The 12,353-nt window shown below is 38.5% G+C and overlaps 3 protein-coding genes across 3 annotated transcripts in view; 2 read left to right on the top strand and 1 right to left on the bottom strand.

Annotated features, from left to right (window-relative positions):
- The window catches only part of LOC134791716 (uncharacterized), a 498,190-nt gene that overhangs the window by 273,022 nt on the left and 212,815 nt on the right, over positions 1-12,353 (top strand). The window lies entirely within an intron of this gene.
- The window catches only part of LOC134791766 (large ribosomal subunit protein eL22-like), a 375,980-nt gene that overhangs the window by 224,482 nt on the left and 139,145 nt on the right, over positions 1-12,353 (top strand). The window lies entirely within an intron of this gene.
- LOC134791753 (uncharacterized) overlaps positions 1-12,353 on the bottom strand; it is an 83,669-nt gene that overhangs the window by 55,709 nt on the left and 15,607 nt on the right. The window lies entirely within an intron of this gene.

Genomic DNA, 12,353 nt, shown 5'->3' with positions numbered 1-12,353 from the left:
ATAATTGATAATAATTGTATTAACATTAAATGAAACAGGTTAATTTGTTCACTAGAATGATAATTGTATTTATACGAATATATTTTGCGAATTAATTAAGAGCAAAATCTTATCTTCAACTTTCACTTGGGAAAGTTAATTGTAATTACACACATTGTGCAATTATATCTGCAACTGCATACGATATTTACTGAACTGTTAAAATGTCTTCAGATTCTTTACAGTAAGAACACTCCATGGTAGTGGTAGAAAGATATTTTTAATTTAATTTTAAAATAATTTATTTTACATAATCCTCAAATTCAACACACTAATAACTTAATTCCTCCAAAATTCCATAAGTATATCGATCAAAGCCATAATTTATAGCTATTATAGCCACTTGGGCTAAACTAATAATGATAGGTTCACACCGACGTTGTGCAACATTTCGTTTCGGATACATGCGCACGCGTCGCCGTCGATACACGCACAAACCGCGTCATTGTAATATAGACCTTGTACGCTATGAAACAAAGATTATAATCTATCAAGCATATCACTTGACATCTCCATAAAAACCATTCAAAAATATCCGAGGTCCGATTTAAGCAAAAATATAACGTTTTTTTAAGGCCATAGTGTCTTTGAAGAATTTAGAATAAGTTGGTTATAGCCATGAAGATACTGGAGAATTCCTATTAACAGCCATGAAATAAGCAATCCGTTGGAATTTGTAGTGCCACTGGGACAAATTAAATCGTTTTATATGTAATAAGTACCGGAGGCAAGTTGTAAATCTGCTATTATAAATAATATCTGCAGGTTATAGTCTCATTTAACGCGATCTAAATCACGGTTTTAAAACAAATGTTAAGTGTGAGAGAGCCACTTTACCTACATGCGATAATTATTGGTCATAATAACTATAATCAACAGAATATCACATCAACTTTCTTAGGTCTTTTCTGTACTTTCTGGATACGGTAAATTATACTAGTTGTGTCACTTTCGCGTTATTTTCTAAAGTGAAATCATTTATTTTAAGCATGAAAAAACATTTCTAAATAAAAATAGGTAACCCAATGTAGCTACATGAATTAAAAAAGGTCTTATAAATAACTCGACAGCGACATAACGGATCGAGTTAATTCGAATATTCGATATTTTTTAGTATTAAATTACCGATACAGAAATGTACAAGAAATTGACAGTATCAGGTGTCAATCAAATTGTCAGGTGATTTTTATTTAATAACATTTTTACAACTTTACAACAAAACACTAAAACTTATAAATAAAAAAATTGCCCTAAGTCTTGGTCCGTAGGTAGGGTGCCCAGAAGGCTGGCCGCATTGCCCCGCTGGATGGCAATGCTGATCCTTTGGGCAAAATATAGGCCAGCCCTCTGGTCACCGGAGGCCTCTATGAGGCGCTTTGACAGCTCCTCATAGAGGCGACGCGCGCTAGGTCCCCACGGCCCCAAGGTTTCCACTCCAAACGCCGCAAATATGTAGCTACTAACCTAGTGTGACATATTTGCGGCGTTTGAGGCTTTCGGCCGAGGATGCGGCCGCACCAGCGCCAACTTTGGTGCCTGGAATATGGGACGGCGCCAGGTTACCTACGCACGTAGCGTCCCAGACAAGTGGCCGTCCCATACTCCAAGGCACCAGCGTCATTCCGTCAGGCCTCTTGCCATCGACCCTGGCCAGACCGTTGGGCTCGAGGACCGCCGGTACCTTGGCACTGACAAGGGCCCTTCGGATGACTTCGTTGAGGCTGGCGTGGCGGGGGATCCTTCCAGCGCTATGGCTGCATGAGAGGCCGTGGTGGCCCAGATTATCCACCATAACTCCGCATGGCACCGGTGGGGCATGTTTGTTGATGCCCCTATTCTGAGACATGTGGCCAAACGGAACTTTGTATTATCCAACAATGTGCCCGCAGTTGTGGATGGTAGTGTCTGTAACCACAGACCCGACTCCCATTCCGCAGTGGCAAGAAGACGAGCTCGATCTGTCGGACTAAGTGCCGAATCTAGGAGACGGTTCCTAGTTAGACGGTAGAGAGCCTCTGCGAACATGGGTTGACAGGCGGGTCTGTGTTAGGACATGTTAAATTCCATACGTTCTTGGCCTCGGTACAGTGCGAAGCCTCCAGGACCCCAAGGGAAGGGGCTAAAATTTTCCCGATAAGGTTTTGAGCACCGTGTACCGAAGCCAAGAAAGCGGGTAGCGCCACGCTGGAAATTTTGCGGATGCCTAATTGTCAGGTTGGTGAAGTAGGCGCCGGAAACTCTTGGTAACCAACATAACACTTGGGTATAAGATTTAATGTGTTCATCATTGATCGATGCATCAAAAATTGCCGTGACGCTGGTAGCACTGCCAATTATAGAAGATTTTATCGCCCGAGAAATGTCTCTGAGAGACTATTAGTGAATAGACATTGTAAGATTTGTAAGCGAAGCAAGAAAGTTGCTTAAAACGTGCGTTCCAATTGTGTCTCGATTTATTAATTATTTATTTATTCGTATGGCATCATCGTTCAGTTGTTTATAAAGATACTAGATTTTCTCGCGACTCGCGACTTTGTCTGTATGAAATAATGATGACGATTGACGATTGATAAAAACTATCCTATAGAAAGGAGGAAGGAGGAAGGGCCCCGAGCCTCAATCTAAATATCTCCATGCCAAAATTTATCTACTTAAATCTGTTCAGCAATTTAATCGCGACGAGGTAGCAGACAGACAGACCGACAGAATTACTTTCGCATTTATAATGTTAGCATAGATTGACAGTGACATCGCCCATTTCCTGCTGCTGTATATCAGTCCTAATCCGAACATAACCCGCAATATGCGTGTTTTCCTCTTTTATCTAAATAGCGTTAGTATTATGATTCACGATATCTTAAATTTTATTAACATTAAATTATTACCAAAATCAAATAAATTAAATGAAGCCAATTGGTAGTTCACGCTTATAATTGTAAATTTAAATGCAGCCTCATGCAGATTTTCTTAATGTAAATATTCATGACTATATTAACCATTTAACAAACAAGTTTCAGTAGTTTAAGCTAAGCTATAATATACATCTATACTTGTAGGTATATGTTGTGTATTGACACCTTATAACTGTTATTATCATTAATCCTTAGAAAAGATCAGCTAAACACAAACACAGTATCGAATCCTGTCTTGCTAAATATCGGTTGATCCGGTCATTACCTCGTGCTCCAAATAGCTGGAATCAATCAACATTTAAATACTGACGCCTATTATTATTGCATACGAACAGAACGTGAGACCAACATTCAGAAAACCAGCGCAACTATGACTTCGAGACCCGAAATGTACCCTGATTCCTTATTTGAAAATAAGGAAAATGGCCGCACGCCGTACTGTAGTTCCCCAAAAAAACTTCGGCAGGGAGCTCATTCTACAGCGTCCGGAGCATAACCCATTGTACGAGCGGTAGACCACACATATGGAGCCAAAGTCTCAAGTTAAAGGTTCAATAATTATTAGGTATATCAATAAATTTGCTATGGGATTATAAAAAAACACATATGTAACATACAAACGTAGCATTCCAGCTCGGATATCATGAAGGCCAAGTTCCACGTTGGACTAAAAGTATCGAAGCGTGGATCCTTGCAGGAGAACAGAGCTGAGGTTGTGCTGCAAGGCCGAAACCGAGATTCGAATAGTTACCCAGTACCGGAAGCTCCGGGTTCGAACGCAGCGGGCTTCTTTGCGCAACAGAAGGTCTGAGATCAGACACTCTAGAGCACACTAAAGGTTGACGTGTTCCAATGGTTCCTCTATACAATACATATAGAAAAGCTTATTACATGTCCCGTGGCCGAGGCATGAACGTTCGACTTGGAAAGCGATTAGAATAACGCCGCCGCTGATCGGGTTTGCCTACATCTGTCTGTTTCCTATTATGTTTTGATTTAATTATGTTCTTGTTATGGAATCGAGTTAATTGAGAAGTTGTTGACACCGGGGCTAGGTTGTACCGTTTATCGAACTTTGACGATATTCTGTTACATTGAATTTATGTTTATGATATTTCACCATTTAAATATTTTTTGGTTTCCATATGGGTTTGGTATTCTTAATTTAACGTCCAGTGAAGGTTCAATATGCGAACGATTACGATACTTAATCGAATTCACCACAAAAGGGAAAGGTTTAGGTTTGAATTGAGCTAAATTTGTTTAATAATAAAAGTTCATACTTCACGGTCCCTTAAGTGATGTTCCAGTGGTAGATTGGAACTAATGGTCCCAATTTTCCGATCTCGGAACCGATTGGTACCCAAAATTATCAATGAATGTCTCTACGGGAAACCTCAAGATTGATATAAAATGGATACCGGTTACCGTAAAATTTGTTCAATAAAAGAAATGACAGATGAATCTATTTTAACTACTTACATAGTTGTTAGATAAAGTGTTTTATTAATGGCAAGTTTTTTTATTTACTTAATATATTATATTATAACCAAATGAGGCATGACAGTCTCTGGTATGTTACAAACTTAATGCTCTACCGGCTTTATAAGGTGATCTATGAAGACTCTCGTCATGCTCAATTGCTATTTATTAGTTTCAAATTACATCAAAATCATAACATTTGCGCGCGAACATTTCCAATCGATTTACCAACAAAATTATACCCTCTTAACTCCAATACCTTAGCATTTGCGCGCAGACTACCCGTTATCTTATCAAAGCCCTGTGGACAGGAACATGAAAATGAAAGCAACTAGAAAGCCCCATAAATCTCCGGTATGAACTCCACAAAAGGACAATCCAGTTTTTGTTTATGCCGTTCCGATTGCGGGCTAACGGACCGTGGGACCGGTCAGGGTGGTGCAGTTAGTGTTAGAGTTGCTCAAGGCCGGTCAAAAAGCCGGTTGGGGAAGGAAATAATTTAGGTGTGAAGGATTGTTCGTTTTCGAAAAGCTCGTGAAACCGATGCGTGTGCAATAGGTGCAGCGTTGAACACTGTTCAAATATTAGGGTCTTTGGCAAAACCGGCGGCTTTTCTGTGGACATTACAAAAGTTAAGGATTGGGATACATTTTTCAAAGACTTATCACACAACGTTTAAGCATTGCCTATAAGGATTAGGAAAGAAAAATATGCTTTAAAGGTTACTTATTTTATGATATCCACAATAAACCGCATTAACCTTAATTCAAAGTACCTAAACGTTTTTGATTCATTATTTATACTAATAATGGCTCGTCTACTTTCGTGATTATTATAATACTTTAGCTTTTTTTCCTGCTACACGTTGTCATTTGTTTGGTAGAGATCCTCGAATTCCCGCAAACAATACGAAATATCATCAAAATGTAGAGAAGCTTCATCAAACAATTGTGTTCATAGCAAGTTACGAGGCAGGAAGTAATGCGTTAGATATTAACTGGAATGAAACCAGACGCCTATAGGATAACTCACGCTAGACCGGGCCGTGCCCGGGTCGAGGCGTCCAATATGTAATTTTCTATGACACCTGATCGATGTTCAACTGATCACGTGGTGCGTGGTACTTTCCATAGAAAATGAAGCGCCGGAAGCTCCGGCCCGGTCTAGCGATTTCACGAACTTGACAATTGACATCTGACAGGGGACAATTGGTCAGCATGGTGAAATAGGGGCCAGAACTTTTCTATCCCATTCCCATCTAAGAGAAACCAAGAGAAACTTTGCATATATATTTTCCACACATATCAAGCGCAAGTAGGTACAACTGCCAAGTACCATGACAAATGGTTCATAATAAACGATTTGCCATCCCTATTGTATTGCCAGCCAACCCGCCAGGCCACTACTTTCCTCGAAGCCGACCCCTTTCCATATTCATAAACCAATGTACCTGAACAAGTGACTAACTACGAGTAAATACAAACCTCTAGTTTATTTAGTCGGTACTATTAGGGTTACCAGATACAAATTTAGAATTTCCTGACACAATTCCTGATTTCCGAATATTTTGAGTAATTTGTAATAATAATTACGAAGTTATTGATAAGTTGAGTGGATCTCATTTTTTCTACAATATTTTTGGATTAATTTAAGAAAATAAAAAGGTACTTAAAAAAAAGTCTATCAATTCAAAAAATTCCTGACATTTTCGTGTTCCGTCCGTCCCCATTCCTGACAAAAGGCCAAAATTCCTGACATGTCAGGAAAATTCCTGTCATCTGGTAACCCATAAAGTAAACCCTAGTCGGTACTCGGTAGTGACCCTGTCTACGGATCCAGCACGGATAATATGATGGTCGTTCGATCTTGTCTACGTGACAGCGTGATAAAACGGTATCAGTCACTTTCTATCCCGCGGTGTTAAAAAGTGACAGTTATTTATCACGTAGATAAAGCCAATCCATTATACGCTTGCTGGTAAGGGCATTTATTTTTGTGCTTATCACAAATATTTGTTTCGGTATAAGTATTTATATTAAGTATTTATTACATATATCGTCGTCTAATACCACAACACCAGCCTTATTGAACTCACTGTGGGACTAGGTCGATCTGTGTAAAATTGTAGTACTTATAATATTTATTTACACAGGAGGGCCGGAAGACACACGGAAGATTATCTTCCGTCCCAAGTCTCGCGCGGCGCACCATGTATTTTGTTTCCTTCAAATTTTCTGGCTTTACAGCTAATAATACCTATAAATACCTATAACTTACAAGGTATGAACACCTTTACTTGGCTAATATAAACATCTAATACACTTAAAGTAAACCGTAAGTAAATTTAATGACCAAACACGTCTACCTAAATTACTGTGGACCTGAATACCCTATTACGTTAACTTTTATGTGACCAAAGCTGTAGTTATTTACCAGTCAGCCTTTTGTATTTAGACCTAGATGAATATGGCTTTCAGAATCACGGACATTCGTCATCAGATATATCGGAGCGGCATCAGATATACTCGTATTATGATTTGCCAGTCGATTTACGGTGAAGGAAAACATCGTGAGAAAACCGGACTAATCCCAATAAGATCTAGTTTCCCCACTGGGTTGAAAGGTCAGATGGCAGTCGCTTTCGTAAGAGCTAGTGCCTACACCAATTCATGGGATTAGTTGACAAGCAGACCCCAAGCTCCCATGAGCCGTGGCAAAAAAGCCGGGAGAATGGAGGAAGACATGACATTCAACGCAAATCGAGCAGGATGCCGGATACGTGGGAATATTTAATATGCTGTATGTGCAAAGCTGGTATCTGACCGGCTAGGGAACCCCACTAGCTGATATGCCGTGCTGGCTAGCCGCATTCTCCATATTAATTTATTAAAGATTGCGTTTGAGGTGTTTAAATTAAAGTTAAAACTTATAACGGCCGGAGACGATGAGGCTTGCAAGCAGCATTGTCTTATCAACAGATTCTGGCAAAACAGTAGGGGGTTACCAATTCCTATTTAGAATCCTCTCATCATCCCTGGGATTAGGTATACTTAAATCTTAGTTTGTAATCGCTGCGACAAAGTGACGTGAAAATACTTATGAATCTTATATTCATAACATAAACACGCAAAAAATACATTATTCTTTTCGGAAACAAGCGGCAGCGGGTTAACACTCCCATAATTTATAAAATATATGCAAAACTGCATGTCCAGTTACGATTACGAAATAAAAAGTTGATTTAGGATCCATGCTGTGAGCCCAGAAGCCGTTACGATCAAACCTTATTAGTTGGATAAGTGAAAAACAGGTTTTGCTTTCAAGGATTGGAAGGATGACTGTATTTACCTAAGTACCTATAATTATGTCCAAAAATAATATGAATAAAGGTCTGCTCAAACCATACAGATATTTCATATTTGTGGCTCAAACACTCCCTATTTCTAAGCAAATTATCTTTGTGTACTCTGCAAAGGGCGCGTTCATTAAAAACATGTGTTCGGTCAACCTATAGCGGCACTACTAAACGAAATTAATAACTAGCTTAAATCTAAAATAGGCCCTTGAGGCATTGTACCAAGGATGCTGGCGGCATTTCCTCGCTGTATCGCAATGCTGATACGTTGTGCGAGGTAGCCGCCAGCTCTTCGGTCACCAGTTACGTCAACCAGACGCTTCGCGATTTCTGCGAACAACTTTTTTTAATTTCCCGCCCTATTGATGGTTTTTAGGGTTCCGTACCTCAAAAGGAAAAAACGGATCCCTTATAGGATCACTCGTGCGTCTGTCTGTCTGTCCATTTTCTCGTAACTACTGGACTAATTAAGTTGAAATTTGGTACACATATGTAGATTAGTGACCCAAAGACGAACATGTAACGTAAACAAATGAATTTTAAACTTGGGGGTCACTTTTGGGGGGTAAATGAGAAAGTAAAAAAAATAAGTTTTTCAAACTATATCGTGTTATAAGTATATCAAATGAAAGAGCTCATTTTGAGAATTTCAAATATATTTTTTTATAAGTTTTAATTAAATAGGTTAGAAGTTATATAATAAAATAGCTAAAAAATTACCATTCCCCCCTTTATCTCCAAAACTACTGGGTCTAAAACTTTGAAAAAAATACACAAAATAGTTCTTTACTTAGAGATGACAGAAAAACCTATTAGAAATGTGCAGTCAAGCGTGAGTCGGACTTAATGTACGGAACCCTTGGAACGCGAGTCTCGCACTTGGCCGGTTTTTTTCGGGATGCACAGACTGCACAGTGTTCACAACGGTTCTAATCATAAAACATAATGAATTGCATTACAGGTAAATCTTGATACTAAAATGTATAACTGTATAAACAAATTAATGTTTACTTACCTATAGAAATCCAAGCCAAAATATGTTAAACTTGTTCTCTCCTACTTACCTATAGAAATCCATTAAAAATAATTGCTTGTTCTATAAATATAGGAAAATAAGTATTTAATTATGTATGATTGCGCAGTATGTTAAATACTTTTGTGCGTGCTTGTTTTTTTCATAAATTCTTAGTCATTTTACCATAAACATTAAGAATGTCTTTTTATTCAATAGGCTTGCTCTTGACCGTCAACTTGACTGAACTTACGTAGCTAATTGTGTATTTGTTCTTGTTTTACTATAATATAGTTAATTATTTTATCCTTTTTGAATTTATTCACTTATTTATTTTATCGTTAACTTATCGAGAAATCATTTAAGACGAAACAGGAGCTGAGTTTTAAATATTTTAGGTAAATATACCCGTCTCGCTAACGGAAGCGGCACCTAAAAGTAGTGCGATAAGGACAAGGCGAAAAATCCTGCGTAAAAATCTCAAAAATCTAATTTCGTACTCCTCTGTTTCCTCCTCCAAAACTTAACCAATCGTAACCAAATTTGGAAATCTAAATGATTATGAAATTATCTGTGTCGGACCGTTTTGCTTTTTTGGCTAATTGATATCAGGTTTGAATGCCACGCCTCTCAATGCGGCATAGTCAATTAGGCCATTTTGACCATTTTTGAAGGGCTCTAGCGCCTTAAAAAACAAAAATATCAAAAAAAGCAAAACGGTCCGACACAGATATTGACAATATTAATCTGTGTTGAAAAAATCATTGCTCTAGCTTCAAAAACCACGGAGGAAAACGAGGAGTACGTTTGTATGGAGAAATGACCACTCCCGTTGGCTCTTAAGATATTAATGCTACGTATTAACATAGGTACTGTTATACTTACATAAGAACACACATGCATTTTAGTCCACACTGGAAATACTGGAAATAAGATCTGTATTTTATCGATATTATCTTTGAAAGTGACCTAATTGATGTAAATTCAATCAAGCGCGATTAAATAATTGTATCAATGTGGGTGGTTTAAATTATTTCAAGTAAGAAAAGAACCAATATCACGACGCCGATTCTGATGTGACAGTTTGTTAAGCTATTGATACGACCTTGACATTTTAGAACGCCATATGACTTTAACCTATGTTCTTTTACTGATATGGATTAAAATTGTTAAATATCAAGCGGTGTTGCCAACGCCATCTACACGAGTATATAAGTAGGCCAAAGGCGCCATCTATTTGAGTATAAACTTTTCCTGATTTTCCGAGGCACATTTTGTCTTACACTTTACTTATCTTATACCTACGAAGTTACATATATCTCTTTGGCATTAGCATGACCCTAAAAAACCCTAAAAATGGACACACATGCTTGCACCAGCAAATTTATAGGAAAAGTGCCAGCATGACGATGGAAATACAATGTTATATTTATTGTAGAAAATATGTTCATATTGTTTACGTCGGTAATAAATAGTATATTCTATAATAGTAAAGGATATATTTCCGAATCACACCATTGAGTGGGTGGATATTTATACCATTTCAAACCCGTTACTCTCCTAGCGCCCACTTAATTTGTATCAGCAAACCGTTATTAATTGAATATCAAACTAATCTAATTACCGCAATCCGGTCAAGGTGATAAATAAACGGATTTTATTGGATTGTGAGGTGCAATTAAAAAAATATAAATTAGCTGTGAGGTGTTAAATATATTTATGTTCCGGTAAAAGTGTGCCGAACTGGCTTTCAGTTGTCAAAATATTGGCGCTTTAAATGTAGGAAATGTTGAATTGATGTAGATTTTTATGCTGTAAACAAATTATTTCAACAAATATTTTTCTTTGAAAATTATTTACATGGATACAGTTTTTACTGGCCTTCGAGAGATTGGCAATCTTTAATATTAAAGGCACATGTATACAAATCTTGAAACACAAGAACAAAGCATAGTTTCAGTTAATAACTTCACACCTCCCTGCAATTTCTCATAGTCATATCTGACTAAGGGCCACGTGTACCATCCCACTAACCCGGGGTTAACCGGTTAAAGATGGAGTTACCATGTTACTAGTATACATATTAATTTAACACTGATTTAACGGTTTAACCGCTTAACCCCGGGTTAGGGGGATGGTGCAAGTGGCGCTAAGTATGAGTTTCTTAGCCCCCGCTACATTTCATTCTTAAAGTGACATAATTTCCTCCATGGTTGCATTTGCCCGAACGGATTTCTAAGAAACCCTATTTTCTTATACCTAACCAAATTATTAATGCATGCTCAGGATTCTCAGGAACATATAAACATCCTTGAAAAGTAAGTTAAGTACCTACACACCTACCAGTTTTTCTTATAGAACTAAACAATTTACGTTCTTGGCGTAAGAATTAGCGCTAAAAACAGTGTTAACGGTTCGTATTCCACATAAGGTCCTGCCACCCACCAGGTATCCGATGTTGACGTCATAATGGTCTGAAAACGAGTTGTTTACTAGACTATGGATTGAGGTAAAATAGCGGATCCTAGGTGTGACTGGGTGTGACTAGTGAGCTTGCCGTGTTTTCCCCAATAAGGCCCATTTGTATGGTTGATACCAGTGTTGCCAGATGATCACAAAAGTCACATTTTACGTGACTTTTCGCCTTCTCGTGACTTACGATCTTGAGGCAATTTTTGTGACTTTTAAGCTAGTCGAATTTTGGACAAGTTTAGTACTGCAATTCGTATTATTTAGGAACGTAGTGAACGCACCCAAGTTGACACTTGCACTGACACCTTGACGTAAAGCCCCCTCCAGACTATGCGCGTGAATCGCAGACAGCGAAATCGACTCCACACTCGCGTTCGCGGCTTCGCCCGCGATTCACGCGCATAGTCTGGAGTGGGCTTTACATCCACCATCATGTTTATTATAATAGTCGTGGCAAAATGAGACTTGTTACCTTGACATGACGGTGTCATTTAGTTTGATAGTAGTAGTTATTAGGGTTCCGTCCGTACCCAAAGGGTAAAACGGGACCCTATTACTAAGACTCCGCTGTCCGTCCGTCCGTCCGTCCGTCCGTCCGTCCGTCCGTCCGTCCGTCTGTCTGTCACCAGGCTGTATCTCGTGATCTGTGATGACTAGACAGCTGAAATTTTCACAGATGATGTATTTCTGTTGCCGCTATAACAAAACAAATACTAAAAACAGAATAAAATAAAGATTTAAGTGGGGCTCCCATACAACAAACGTGATTTTTGTCCAAAGTTAAGCAACGTCGGGCGGGGTCAGTCTTGGATGGGTGACCGTTTTTATAGAAAATGGTACAGAACCCAACCCTTCGTGTGCGAGTCCGACTCGCACTTGGCCGGTTTTTTTTAGTGTAATGATTCATCTCTTTCAGCCTGTATCTATACTACTCATTACTCATTGCACTGCATCAGTTATTTTGAGATTTTAGAGCGCTCAAAAACCATTACTGTGTTATTTTTATCCGAGGGTGTAGCCGCCGTGCAGGTCAGGATCTCGACGACTCAAATAAAAAGCTTCGATTTGAAGTAAACTATTA

This window comes from Cydia splendana, chromosome 6 (assembly GCF_910591565.1).
Source record: "Cydia splendana chromosome 6, ilCydSple1.2, whole genome shotgun sequence".
Classification (NCBI taxonomy): domain Eukaryota; kingdom Metazoa; phylum Arthropoda; class Insecta; order Lepidoptera; family Tortricidae; genus Cydia; species Cydia splendana.
The sequence above is the reverse complement of the archived record's forward strand: the minus strand, read 5'-3'. Positions and strand labels throughout refer to the sequence as shown.